This window comes from Mesoplodon mirus, assembly GCF_964341445.2.
Source record: "Mesoplodon mirus genome assembly, chromosome: 16".
Lineage (NCBI taxonomy): Eukaryota > Metazoa > Chordata > Mammalia > Artiodactyla > Ziphiidae > Mesoplodon > Mesoplodon mirus.
Window position 1 is genome coordinate 53907610 of NC_138992.1, and position 16026 is coordinate 53923635.

At 33.4% G+C, this 16026-nt stretch overlaps 1 long non-coding RNA gene across 1 annotated transcript in view; it reads right to left on the reverse strand.

Moving 5' to 3' along the window:
• Positions 1-3147: 3147 nt before the first annotated feature.
• Positions 3148-16026, reverse strand: part of LOC309792260 — an 83976-nt gene continuing 71097 nt past the window's right edge. Inside the window, exon 4 of the long non-coding RNA XR_014291659.1 lies at positions 3148-3184. This is a non-coding gene — a long non-coding RNA (uncharacterized lncRNA). The remainder of the gene's footprint in view (positions 3185-16026) is intronic.

Below are 16026 nucleotides of genomic sequence, written 5' to 3' on the forward strand. Positions count from 1 at the left end.
TTCTGATATACTCATCATTTTACAAGCAAACAAAAAAAACACCTTAATGCTGTGACCACGTGATGATACTCTCTCCTGATTTTCTCCTCTGTCTTAGGCCACTGTTTTCAGGCTCCTTTATCAGCTGTCCCTCCTCAATTTGACCATTAATATTTGATTTGTGCAAGGCTCTAAATGAAGCCTTGTTTTCTTTTCACTCTGTCTTCTCTGCCCAGATGATCTCACTGAGCCCTTGGTTTTCATTTTTACCTATGTGCTGATCACTCCCATATGTTTTATCTGTAGCCCAAATGATTCTTCTGAGCTCAGATCCACATAGAGACATCTAAAGTCCATGATATCCAAACCAAACTCATCATCCCTCATTTCCCCTCTATAAAACAAATTTCTCCAGTATTCTTTATTTACTTTATAGCACTAGCCTTTACCTAATTGATAAGTCAAAAATCTGAGAGGTGCTGTTTTACAAATATATCTGTGTATATGATAACAGAAAATAGATTTCTTAATGTAGGTTACATTCAGAAAAAATGTTTGAAGGCCAAATTTAAGACAGAAATTGCTTTACAAGTATCTGACACAAGTATTCTAAAATGTTAACAACTATTATAACTATTGTCTTTAACCCATCATTCTTCACTGCCTTTCCACAACCAATCCATCACTAAATCCTCTTGTTTTTATTTACTAGATATATCTTTATCTCATCTACTTTCCTCCAATTCTTCTGCACTGGCTTATTCTAAACTACATACCACCCAGCCCACTCTCTGTCTCACACCCAGCCCACTATAGCAGACTCACAACTATTCTTCTGATATCCAATCTGGTCCCTCTTTGGATGTTTCCCCACCTCTCCCCACCTTGACCTCTTTATGAAGACAGTCTGATCAAACCAACACTACTCCCTCCTCCAATAGCATCCTCTGAAAATTTCATTGTTAATATGGACTGCATAGCTTTGAGTTTTATGTATATAGATCACATATATTACTTTCCCACTCTGCCAATATATTCCCCCTACACGGTCCCTTCTCTCAGGTACCTGAACTACTAACCAAATTCTTTTCCAATTCTGGGCTTCCACACCTTCTGTTGTCTCTGCCTGGAACACAACTCTACACTGCCTCCCATCCCCTACTTTTCTATCTAGCTACCTTCTACTTATTTTCTTCATCTAAATTTATAGTTTAAGGTTTATATTCTTCTGGAAACTTTACCTTGATACCTTTTGATCAGTAATTTCCAAACTATAAATCATGGCCCACAGTGTGTTATGAAATCTATTCAGTGTGTGTATAACAAGTATTTTTTAAAAAGTGATAGAATGTTATACCATAGCATGAACTGGTATGGGATAGAATAGAATGAGATGGGATGGAATATATACTGCATTACTTGTAGTTATGGTAAAGTACTATTTTATAAATTTGCTTGTGTGCATGTGTTGGTGATGAAAGAAAGTATATTTTTCTTACTGTGAGTCACATTCAAAAATAAATTGAGGGGCTTCCCAGGTGGCGCAGTGGTTAAGAATCTGCCTGCCAATGCAGGGGACACAGGTTCAAGCCCTGGTCCGGGAAGATCCCACATGTCGCTGATCAACTAAGCCCATGTGCCACAACTACTGAGCCTGTGCTCTAGAGCCTGTGCTCCACAACAAGAGAAGCCACCGCAATGTGAAGCCTGTACCCCACAACGAAGATTAGTCCCCGCTCTCTGCAACTAGAGAAAGCCCACATACGACAAAGATGACCCAATGCAGCCAAAAATAAATTAAAAAATAATTTAAAAATAAATTGAAAACACAAGTTTGCAAACCACTGTTGTAAGCGATGTTCGCCATTTATGTGTTTTTATAACACCAACATCTGTCTTTTAGCCAAATTAACACACTCAGGCTGTTATCTGTATATCTGCAACTGAAGTTTTTGTCCTACATAAGATTTAGGAAATAAAGTCAGTGAAGACTTAACCTCCATTAAATTATAGATTATTTTCTAAAATTGGGCCCATGTCACTGAATGTTTATTCAGCACCTATCAGGAAGCCACAAAATGAGGAACATTCTGATGGCTCTTTTGCTATAAGTGCTGCTATCTCTGCTAATTTCAAGTTCAGCAACCACTATGAACACGAGCCCAGCAGGTAGACACGCCTGAGGTCTAACACCTTCTCTGCTGGCTACCAGTTTAAAACATTTTACAAATTACATAACTCCTTGAAGTTTCTTTTTCTTTCTCATCTACCTGTTAGCAATGACATTCCCTGCCTTACTGGGTTATAAATGTTAACTGAGATAACATGCCCTTAGAATAATATCTATCAAGTGGCAAGCATTTAATAAATGTTCGTTCCCTTCTTCTCTAGTCTTTTTCCTTCTCCAGTCCCCAGATACAGTTCCTTTTCTAATTATAGTAAGCATCATGAGACTCCTGCCTTGGTCTCCTAACAAAGGCCTTTTTAACATATATGATTATATTTCATATTTATTTTCTAATGTAATCAAATTAATTTCAAGTACAATATAAGCTAAACTAATGGCATCATGAAGATTTTCTTAATTTTTTTCATCGTATGTCTATTTTCTTCTATTATCCTACACATGGTTGAGCAGGCCACCTGTTTGGAACAGTCTCTTTCAGTAATTCAAGGATATGCATACTATATTCTAAGTCAAGTTTGGATATCTGGAATCTCTTCTGTATAAATGGGTCTGTTTGCTAACCAGTATAGGAATGCTGTCAGTTTCTAGTAGATTATGTCCACAGGTAGAAGGAAAATAAAGTTTTAAAAGAAAGATCCTATTATGGCTCCACCAAAATGTTCTTTATAAAATAACTTAAAAGACTATTATGATTTAATTGACTTAACAAAAATTTACTATTTTACTCTACCTCAATTCAAGACTAAAGAGTTTTTCATCATCATTTCTTAGAATGTCCATGAAACTCTATACAGATAATCTATTAAAAAATAATATGGGAAGAAGAAAGTAATTGGAGATTTAACAACTCAATCGAAGTTGTAAGACAAGAAACATCTCCAATACTAATAAAAGTCTCTTTATTAAAATACAGATAACTATAGTTAGCAATTTAAAGGAAGTGGGATTTATACAGCTTGATCCTCTTCTGTACATCTGGTTCCATTAGTTTCACATGTCCCTCAAAGTGGGAGAAATCTAGAAGAAATGAGAAAAGAATTAACCACAACTAATTTTCAAAATATCCCCAGAAATTCATATCAAAACATCGAGCATCCATACTAATTATTTAAAGTGTTTTATTTTGCTTTTTAAATAAAACTCTCTTCATCCGGACATGCCTCTGTTTCTGGATGTCAAAAAGAAAAAGAAAATTGAGCATCATAGTCTTAAGAGACATAACTTTGAAAATAGCATCACCTTCTGAACAATCTAGTCCTCAAATTGTAACAGTCCTGATTTTCTAAATGTGCTTATTTCATAACATGTTGAAACATTTCTGAAACCTGGTAACAATATTTATCTGGGTATATTCTTTATTTTAGAAGGTGTTAGGCAGACAGTTTGCTCTTGAACAAGGCCACATATTATAAAAGCTGCTAGATAGAGAATATATATTAAGCATAACTACATTTCTCTTTATGTTAGATATATTTATAAATAACAATGTTTCATAATTTCAAGTATTTTTATTTTATTATTATTTTTGTTATATGGTATTGTCAACAAATTCACATGGAGTCTGAAATTCTCACTTTATACATCAAGAATATAAAGACGTTCTTTGGTTGATTTTCCAAGAGGTAAAATAAATCTTGGCCTCACTTTTTAGAGTCTAAAATAACTGAGCAGATGTCTGCTCTGTGAACTGAATACAGAATTAAGGTTTATATAAACAGAAAGTTTGGTTTGAATTACAAAAAAAACTCTGGTATTTTTTCAGTTGACTTGTTAACTCATTGTCACCATATCCTTCCACCTGATTTATCTACCTCACCTACTTTATTTCAATTGAGTTCCCTTAAATTCTATTATCTAATTCTAGAAATCAGAGAGAAGCACCAGAATCATAATTCTAGATAGAAATTTTATGAAATTTTTTTATAAAGATGTTGAATTTGAATGTTCTCTGATTTTCCTCTAATCCTAAGAACTGGAATTTCACTGAGAAACCTCATAATTGGTGAGAGATTGCATTCCCAATTGACACAAAAGAAAATATTAATTTTGCTAAATTTTGAATTAAATTTTCCTGATGAAAAACTAAACTAAATCAAAATGATTTTTTATGATTTTTTCCACAACTCCTCATTTGGGGAATAAAAAATGAGACCTCTGAAATTTTTACTTTAAATAATACATAGTACGTTTGAAAACTAATGACCATACAATGTACTTTTGTTTCCTAGACATCTAATGGATAATTTTATTTTTTCTTCTTGCAATTAAAATTCTCACCTACTCCTTATTCATCAATTATTAAGGAGAGTAAAAAAAAAGAGGAAGAACTAACATCATAAGAGTTTATAACTAAGAGGCAGGCATTATACTGGACACAGATAACAAAAATGAATCAAGTAATATGTAGTAATAGTAGTTTTAAATCATTTGCAAAGGATTGAAGTTTCACCCTAGATTTCTAAAATGTGGTCTCTATTTCAGTACCATTTCCATCACTGCTGAAATATTCTGGTGTTGTGCTAGAATCATGTAATATAAGTCATTTTCCTTTCTTTTCCTTAGTAGCATTGAAATGTGTATATTTTAAAGTAATTATATTTTAATTAATTTTGATTTGCAGCTTCTTTTCAATCATAATAAATTTAGAAATTAATTAACTTGATGATAAGCTACAAAAAACAGGATTAAATGAAAAGCCAATATCTAAAACCACATAAGAAATAAAATGTCATCTGTCATTTTAATTTAATGTCCCTTATCACTTAACTATCAAATAATATAGTTCTGACATTTAGAAGAAAGATAATGTGCATAATAAATGTCAAGGCTTTTTTTTCTCCCCTCCAGTACAACTTTATTTTCTAAAAGCATAACAACAAAAATGCAGGTATCATGTAACTTGTTATTTTCACACTATAAGCTTTGCCTAGAAACATGCATCAGCCAAACCTATCTGTTGCTTAGCAACCATCTGACAATTGTATGACTTAGATAACCTAGATATATTTCTGACTGTTAACCCTTATACAACTGAGGTAATTAAACACTTAGAAACTCTTAGGATTCCTAGGTAAAGAATATTGAAATGGAATTTAATTTTAACCTTCAATGATTTAATTAGGTTGATTTTTTTATTAAAATAATTGAAGAATTGGAATAAACATGGCAAATAGTTTTCAAAATAATAATAAATTATCTTATAAAACATGAAATAATGGTGTCAATGTTCTCATCTAGTAGGCTTAAAAGTACACTGAGTAACTAACAATTAAAACTGCAGTTTCTACCTTTATCATCTAATTTATATGCATGTTTTTCCAAAATTTCAATGTCGCAAAAAGTTCTGAGAAATAGAATCATTGACTTTAGCTCAGTTTTGTTAATGACAGACTTCTTTAGTGCTTAGAACAAAAATCATAAAGGTAAACAAAGAGATGTTAATCTGCCAAGCATTCAAGAAAACGTATTAATCTCTAATGTAAATATGAAACAATAAAATTAAGGATTGCATATGTTAAAAATAGTTATACTTCAAAAAATACACTTACTGTATATATTATGCAAGCACTTGCAAATGAAGGATAAATAGACAAGGAAACAAGAGACTAAAGTCTTTGTAAAGCAGTGACATTTAAATAACTACCATTTTCCCACTTCTTGAGGCTAAAAAATAACCAAATGCTTTGCTGAGCTCTCTGAAAACACTGTATCTTTAAAATGTTAATTCCCACTTTAGCAACCAAATGCTCAAATTTCTTCAAAAAATTTCAAGTAATTATAAATAGAATAATTTTCCTCATCACATTAGTCAAATTACTATTAAATTTTATATAGGTAGTAATAGGCAAAAAAAAAAAAAAGTGTGTCTATGTGTCTTGCACCTGTGTATGTACAGTAATTAAGAACAAGTAATTAAGAACAAAAACAACTGGTTACTCACATATTTCATTTTTTTAATGATTAGTCATTTATCATTAAGGATATTTTCCTATTATGGTAGAATAAAGTTATTATAAAAATCAATTTATTAAACCCCATGTGAAGAAGCACATTCATTTGTAAATTAGCTAAGTGTCTGCAATATAGAAAAATGTTCCCTACTAAATACAGAGAATATCTTTGATTCTTCAGGGATAAAATATTATACAGTTAACTCTAAAAGCTTTTTTAAATATATGAAGTATCAGTTTAAAAACAATGAAATCACTAAATCAATATATATAATTCAGTTAATTTATAAAGTTGTAAATGTAGTTAAGTTGATGGTTTTTATTTCAATAAAATTTTATTAGAGTTCTTTTAGCAATTTTTAAATTGTATAACTTGGAAGATAATAGGAGAAAAATTAAGATTACCAAAAAGTCTAAGAGTTTTTTATCAAATGGAAAAAGAAAGAATGGTAACTAAAAGAAAAATCAGAGCAATTCAGGAAGTTTGTTGTTATTTTTATTATAGAGGAAAAAAGGATATTCTTTAAGGTAGAGAGGAAGAATAAGAGCAATAATAACACAGAAGAAAAAGATATCATTGACAGAATGGGAGGATGATTATTGTGGAAGTAAATCTGAGAAGAGAAAAGAAGGGAAAGCTTCCAAAATACAGGTGGAAGAACATCATCTGGTAAGGGATTAAGCAGTGACAGTTAACGTGGGGGCTCATTTTATGTATTGAATTGAACGTTGTGGAGGGAGGGGTATAGAGATGTAAGTTTAACCTTGGCTTTTCTCCTTTACTTGGATGTAGCCAGGAGGGTCTTTTACTTTCTCAAAGATGAAGGAAAGACAAACAATATTCCCATTACAAAATGTCCAGTGTAGTCTGAACAAAGTCCATCCATGGAAGACTTCATCTGCAGCAGTCATGGCTGTGTTCCAGCTGTGCAATGGTATGAACATCCACTGGTGGGTGGGAGAGGAGTCAACATAGCTGGGAAGGAGCCAAGAGCAGTTAGAACAAAAGCATCTTCGCACGCTCTGGTGGAAATGCCTTCCACTAAACGCCATACACTCCATGCTTATGCAAATACAAAAGATATAGACCAGTAGAACGCTGATTCTATAGGACGAGAAGGGAAAAGAAATTAACTTCTAATGAACACAGACTTTATTCCAGGTGTTTTAAAATTGAACAAGGTTATTACCATCGTATTTTGATATTAGATAATTTCAAGTGCCAGTTTAGGCTTTGCAACTCTATACACATGTGAACTTGGGCAAGTTACTGAATCTTTATGAAACTAGATTTTCTCTATGAATTGAGAGGAGCAATGCCTTATTAAAATGAAATGATGATGTATGTAAAGCACTTAAGTAGTATCTGGCACATATAAATACTTAAAGGGGAAAACTATGTAATTGGGGGCTACAGGATTGAGCCAATATTTTGCACTTATAAACACATTCTCATTCAGATATGCTGATACTATGAAAATAAGAAATACAAGAGACTTTCATTTGGCATATGCTCTGCACTCATTTTGAGTATATTAACTCATTTATAGTCTCAAAAACCTTTGTGAAGTAAATACAATTATGGTAACTTACTAAATGAGAAGCTGTGACTAAAATAATCTTTGTAACTTATCAAAGTTATCTAACAATTTTTAGAACCTATTCTGTGCCAGGTATTTTTCTAGATGCTCAGTACACAGAAGTCAATAACTAAGGCAGAATGAAGGCAAAAAACATTAGTCTCCAAACCTGGGCTTTGTTTTATTCCAAAGCCTGTGTTCCTTTCATATGCGACTTTCTAATTTGAAACAGCTAAATTGAATGCCCTTTTCCGTGGTGGTGAGCAACAAAGAGAATTCTAACAAGACAGCCACAGTTTTAATCAGCATAAAGTATCTAAACCACAGATTGAACAGGTTTAGTGTATAAAATTCCAGAGGAAAGTTAATGAAACCAGAATGTTGAATATGGTTACATATATATTCAGCCATAATTGGGCAGGAGTAAATGTTGGTTTTATATAAGCAATCAAGCTACAATAATTATATTGTTTTAATGTTTGTAAGGATTCAAGTTAAAGGTTAATAGAATAGCTCATGCATTCAATGCATATTTATTGAACACCTCCTAAGTACCAAAATGTAATTCCTAACTCCTAAATTAGGAATTACAAAAGGAAGGATGAGCAAGACTTAGAGTCTTGTTTAGGATGTAAGTAAGCAGGCAATGAGGATGAAGTGTGATAGGTGCTAGGATGGGGATGAACATGGAGCTATAGAAGCAGGTGAGAGAGTAAGAATGCAATCTCATCAGGACCCGGGGTCATAGAAATTTTTCTTGAAAAAAAGGTGTCCAGAATGAGATTAGAAGTGTGTGATGGCTACTTTTGTGTGTCAACTTGATTGGGCCATAGGGTTGCCAGATAGTTGGTTAAACATTATTTTGGGTATGTCTCTGAGGGTGTTTCTGGATGAGATTAACATCTGAGTCTATAGAGTTGAAAAAAGCAGATTGCTCTCTCCAGTGTGGATGGGTTTCATCTAATCCATTGAAGTCCTGAATAGAACAAGAAGGCTGAGTACAGGAGAATTCACTCTCTCTACCTGTCTTTGAGCTTGGACATTGGTCCTCTGCCTTTGAACTCAGACTGATACTGGCACTTAGACCATCAGTGCTCTTGGGTCTTCAACTGACTGACTGCAGATCTTGGGACTTCTCAGCCTCCATAATCATGTGAGGCAATTCCTTATAATAAGTTGTATCTTATTGGTTCTGTTTCTCTGGAGAACCCTAACTAATACAAAGAGTGAATAATAAAAATGGAGTAGAGAGAGAATCTCAGACAAGGAAAATGGAAGGGCAAATCTCTGAAGGAAGATAGTGAATAAGCTATTCAAGAAACTGGAAGAAGTTCGGTGGAGCTCTAACAGGGATGCTAGGGAGGAAGAGCATAGAGATAAAACCAGTGTAGTCAGCTAGAACGAGATCATAAAGGAAACCGTAACCCATGTTGAGGAGTTTTAACTTCAGTTTTAGGGCAGAGGGAATGTTTTAGGCATGGGAGTGACATGATATAAATAATTCTGTGCCTACATTTGTTTCTATGCAAGAAGTAGGCTACTGAATCAGATGCTGTTGCAGTAAAATGGGTAAATGATGCTGACGGCCTAAAAAGTGGTAGGGCCGTGGAGATGAAGAGAAGAAAATAGATTCAACTAAGGAGGTAAGATTCAAAAGATGCAATGATTGATTGAACATGGAGGCTGTTTATAGAGAAGGAGGCATTTGAATGATACCCAGTCTTCCTAAAACATAAGCAAACATATGGGTGGTGGTGCCTTTCATTAACAGTTATGTGGAGGAAAATTAATGAGTTCAGCTCTTCATAACTGTAGTTGAAATGTCTTTAGTAATGAACAGTAGGCAGTTCAGAATGTAAGCATGGAATTCAAGAGAAAGACCTGGGTTGATGATGTAGACCCAGAAGTCTTTGGAACGTTACAACTGTAGCCCTTGAAGAGAATGAGATCCTCTCAGTGAGAGCACTCACATGCCATCTTATATAGTAAACTGACTATATATATAAAAATGTGTAGAAGAGTCAAGGCACTTTATACAATTGCTTTCCATTATTAATACAATATTGCTGGCAGGGAGAGATTTTATAGTAAACTGGCAACAAATGCTAAAAGTCATTCTGTGGCAATAGCCCATATAGGAAAAAACAATTAAGGAAGGGAACAGCGGGTATTGATAATAAAATATGAGAAATTATTATAACTAGAATTACTTAAAGCAGGTATTCAAGAATGTTGATATCAAATAAGATGTATTTTCAAAGAAAGTACCAACCATATATTTAAGGAACACACAAGTGGTCATGGTTTATTCCATTTTCTTCAAAATGTATTTGAACAATATATCTATCCACCTGCAGTGAACTCTGACTACAAACTTTATCTCAAGGTGAAATCTGAAGTTCCTCTTTCAAAAAATTTCATATCATTCATGAAATAAAATTGTGCCTTGATGGTAATCACATAGCAGATTCCATGTATCATGTTACATTTAATTACTGTTATGTTGGTCAAACACCAATATGCACTATTAATACAATGGATCAGTCATAAGGCCACACACATAGTGAATCTAAAAACATCAGTATCTTAACGATTCATATACAGTACACATTGGTCTTTAAAACTGTGTTTCTTAAATATTATCCGAATAAGACAAATATAGCCTCATTTTTTCTTCCTTTCCAACTTTTCTGAATCATTTAACTGTAATTGTTCTTCCACTTTACCTGTTTTTCTCTTTTCACCCTTAGGAACTCAGCCTCCTGAAAACACATCAAAAACTCCAGTTCCTGGACAAAACATTCTCAGCCTACATTTAGAGGAGAAAAATAAATATATTTGACATTGAAAGCATAAAGAACTTCATAGGAAATATAGTCAGGAAAAGTTGAGGTGGCAAAACATGGGTAATAACTTTAATAATGACTAGTATTTGTTGAGTAACACTATATGACAGACACTCGGCCATATACTTTACTTGCTAGTTAAACCAAAAATATAAATGATAAAGCATGTGGGAGAGAAGAAATGAAGTAAAAGGAAATACCATTCGTTGAACATCAACATTGTATCAAAATCTTTGTACATATTATTAAATTTACTCTTCTAAGCAAACTTATCAGGTGAAACTGAGATTCAAAGCCAGATCTTTTGGCCAACAAGTCTTCATGCTTTCTCCTGACTATGCGGCTTTGACCTATGTCCTGTAGCCTCATGGGGAAGGGAGAGGCCTTGGTCCTAATGTAACAAAAAAACATGCTGCTGGGGAAATTATGAAGAGACAAAAAAAAAAAAAAGGATGGATTCCTGAATAAAGGAAAGCAAAACAAAAAAGAGCACGTAGTCAATGATATAGCAAATACATATCCAAATTAAGAACCAATGAGGAATTTTCAATAGCGAAAAATGAGATGCTGCTGTTTTGAACAGGACAGTAAGTGTACTCACACACTTTGGAATATGGAAGGTCATCATTTTTGATAAATAAGGATCTTCAGAAGGAAAGTAACTAGAAGACACATTCCTAGCTAGGACCTTTCAATAAAATCATTTTAAATGATTATATTTTTAAAGGATCTAGTGATAGTTTGCAATATGATATTTAAACATGGTTACTTTTAGTTGCATTTAAAGACTAAATGATTAGTGAACTTGGCCTAAAATAAAAAAACATATTAGTGAAAGGCCAGGTCTTGTCTTACATACATGTAGAAATAAACCACATAGCTATAATTCCAGCATTCTAGGGAAACAGGCAAAATCAGAGGGCAATGAAGAGCTAACTTCTGTTCCATAGATCAAGAAAAACTGGTCCTCAGATCCACTATGTCATGGAAGAAACTTTAAAGAGAAGACATAATTCTAATTCTCATTATTGTCCCTGGATTTTTAAAAGATGTTCTATGAAATAAAAGTAGAGGCCAAGACTTCTCCCATAATAGATGTACACACAGAAATGGCATTGAACATTAGGGCTAGGAAAAGAGATAATCAGTTTTCCCATTAATGTCAGATATAAGAATGTGGAATTTTCTTCAGGGTATATTATTGAAAGGATACCTAGAAGAACACAGGTACTTCCATGAGTCATTATTGTTTCGTTGGGAGGGGTGGCGATAAAATTGTAGCCCTAAACTGCATGTCTCTCATTCTAGTTAAAATAGGATTGCCATTGGAATTTCATTTTGGAGGACTAGAAATTGATAGATTAGAAGATGAGATGAAAATTTTGCTTGACTGATAGTACAGTGATCTGGAGCACAACGTTAAAGAAGCACCAAAAAAAGAAACAGTTGGAGCTGTTTCCCTTCACTGACTTGTTAGCAAATATAAAAATCATATCTGAACTGCAAACTGCTACCCCAAATACATCTACTTGAAGAAAAGTAGGTCATTAATGGTGATACCATTAAATTGCAAAATTCTCTTCCATCATTCCATTAAGTTCCCTTAAATTTGCAGGAGTGCAATTTAGCTAACCTTAAATTTATAGTCTTAATTAATATTAAATATATTTTAAAATGCAAAAATAAAATTCATCAATTTTGTCAAGATTGCCATCGTTTTTTTCTTTAAAGAAACAAAAAGGAGAAAGTTACTTAAAATAGAGAACAGAATTTAAATAGTCATACCTATCTACATCTACAAATATCTAGAACTGCATGTATTTTATATAATGAATTGATATTCACCCTAGCTTTTCCTTGTTTTAATGCATTCCATGTTTGTTCCCCATCAGCTAATTCAAATGTCTAGAGTTTTCCTTTTTTATCGAAAAGATCTCTTGATGTTATGCTTTTGACTGAATGACATTCAGAGTTCATACCCACAGACACACCAAAAAAAAAAAAAAGTAAAAAAAATGACATGACAAAATCACAGTTTAATATCCTTTTGATAATTTCACAATTTCAGAGTCCATGGAATTTGCTGTACCTCTGACAGTTTAATCTTATGAACTACAGCATGTTCCTTTTTTTTAATTATGGAAATTTTCTAACATACACAAATGTAAGAAAATATTATAATAAAGACACATTTTATCTACTACTTAAGTTATTAACATTTACCAATCTTAGCATGTCTTTTAAAGTTGCATGCCCTTATAAAAGAAAATAAACGTTGAACCACAAAGTAATAACCCTACTATTATATTTTATATTATAATTATGTTTAAACTGGATCCCATAAACCTAAGAGTTTAATATATTGCCCTTTCACTAAACTCTTGGGTTTATGGGATCCACTTTAAACCTAAATTATATATATATATAGTTATAAATATATTTATACATATCTCTTCTACCTTCTTTCTTAAAGAATGAAATATTTAGTGAATGGTGATTTCAACTGGAAAACATAATACTGGAGGTCAGGTTTTGGGTCCACCAAAACAGACCAGATAAACCTTTGCAAGTCACTTACGATTTAAATTTTCTGGCACCAGTTTCCTCTGTTCCAGGTTTAAGAAGTTAACATCACTTCCAACACTAAGATCTTGTGATTTCCAGAGAGTACAGTTTAGTAATAAGCATACCAAAATTATCATTATTATTTGAGATATTGCTGTAATTTACATGGCTTTACCACAAATTTTTTATTTTTCTTTTGTTAAAAGAGGCAAATTTAAGTTGTTCAAATGTGCAGAATATATGTGAACTAAAGGCAAAATTAAGTGATAACCAGGAAATGTGTCATACACCCCATCAGAAAATAAATCTTTTTTATTATTATTTCAATATGTCATAAGGAGAATTCTTGAAGAATGTGGTAGAAATTTCTGCAAACTCTTCCATCAGTAGTATGAGACTGCAAAAGAATATATAAGTAAGATTGGAATTCATGGCATGAAAAAAAATCACTGAGTGGGTGTTCCCAAATCTGAGGACAGAGAAGGATATTCTCCCCAGATTGAAGGAAAAGACTAACTTGGAAAATCCCATTACAAAATCAAATAGGAATTAGTGTTCATTTTCTTTGTTGCAGTAGCCACAGATTTGATGGCTTAAACAAGAAATTATTATCTTGCATGATTTATTATCTATAGTCAGAAGACTAACACTGATCTCACAGAGCTAATACCAAGGTGTCCACGGGGCTCTCTTCCTTTCTTCAGGCTCTAGGGGAAAATCCATTTCCTGCTCATTCTTGTGTTAGCAGAATTCAGTCCAATGCAGTTGTAAGACTGAAGACTTTATGTCCTTCTGGCTATCAATATCTGGGAGCACTTTAAGCTCCCAGAGGCCTTTCTCCAGTCCTTACACATAGAACACTACATGTTTGAACCAACAATGGGGCGACAAGTCCTTTTCACATGGCCATCTCTCTCTTACACAGCCAGGAAAGATTCTCTGAATTTAAGGACTCATGTGATAAGATCAGGCACGTCTGGATAATCCAGAATAGTCTCCCAATCTCAAGGTCCATAACTTTTATCACATCTGCAAATTAAGGTAACATAGTCATAAATTCCAGGGATCAGGGCATCTTATACAAAAATTAATTCAAAATGGATCATAGAACTGATTGTGAGAGGTAAAACATTAAAACTCTTAGGAGAAAATATGAGTAAATCTTTGTGACTTTCAATTAGGTTATAGATTCTTAGATATGCAAGCAACCAAACAAAAAGCAGATAAATTGATCTTTATAAAAATTAAAAACTTTTGTTCTTTAAGGGATACCATTGAGAAAGTAAAAATACAACCCACAGGATGGGAGAAAATATCTGTAAATCACATGTCTGATAAGGGACTTTCATTCAGAATATATAAAGAACTTTTACAAGTCAACAATAAAAAATAATGCAATTAAAATAGGCAAGGACTTTGAGTAGGCATTTCTCCACAGATCACATACAAATAGCTAATAAGCCATGGAAATATGTGCAATCACCATTAGCCATCAGAGTTAAGCAAATCAAAACCACGAGACACCATTTCATACCTACTAGATTGGCTATGATCAAAAAGACAGATGAAAACAAGTGTTTGGTGAGGATGTAGAGAAACTGGAAAAGTCATATACTGTTGGTAGGTATAGAAAACAGTCTGCTGATTCCTCAAATGGTTAAACATAGAGTTGCCATATGATCCAGCAATTTCTCCCAGCCAAGAGAAATAAAAACATACATCCACACAAAAACTTGTACATGAATGTTTATATAGTAGCATTTTTCATAATAGCCAAAATGTGGAGACAGCCCAAATGTCCACTAACTGATGAATGGACAAATCTGTTTATTAATAGATAATAAAATCTGACTTATGTAGATAGAGGACTATTATTTGTCAATAAAATGTAAAATGTAATGAAGTGCTGATCTATGCTATAACATAGATGAAAGTCAAAAGCATTATCCCCAGTAAAAGAAGTCAGTCACAATAGACCACCTGTTGTATATGAAACAATGTTAGTCAAATTTTGGAGACAAATATTTTAATGGTTGCCTAAGGCTGGGGTGTCTGGTATAAGGGTACAGGGTTGTTTTTTTTTTTTTATTAATGGTACAGCATTTCTTTTTTGAATGATGAAAATGAACTCAAATTAGATTATTATGACAGCTGTGCAACTGTGGATATCCTAAAATTAATATAAAAAATTCATTGAATTATACACTTTAAATAAAGGGTGAATTATATGGTATGTAAATTATACCTCATTAAAACATTTTTGAAAAGTGTCTACTATAGATTTGTGATCAGCAACCTGGCTTTTTTGTATATTGATTTCATTTAAAAGAAAATTTCTAATGCTTCATCATTATTATGTTTGCCATAGATTTTGAGAGAAACCCAACTCAGATCTTATGTCCTTCATAAGAATTTTCAGACTACTCTAGCCTTGACTCATGTCTTCCTCTTTGAGTGCCTTTGGTATTTACTGCCTGCCTCATGGATGTAAAGATAATAATCCTTTGTGGGGCTTCCCTGGTGGCGCAGTGGTTGAGAGTCCTCCTGCCAATTCAGGGGACACGGGTTCGTGCCACGGTCCGGGAAGATCCCACATGCCATGGAGCGGCTAGGCCCGTGAGCCATGGCCGCTGAGCCTGTGCATCCCGAGCCTGTGCTCCGCAGTGGGAGAGGCCACAACAGTGAGAGGTCCGTGTACTGTAAATAATAATAATAATAATAATAATAATAATAATAATAATCCTTTGTGTTCTAATATTGCTTAATACTAAACAATCTTCAAAGAGTAAAATGAATGTCCATAAAACTTCCCAGGCTATACCAGCATAGAATGAGCTACTTCACCTTTAAACACCCATGGCAGCCATTTAGCATGTAGCACCAAACAGATTTAAAACAGCTTTTGCATGATTATCAAT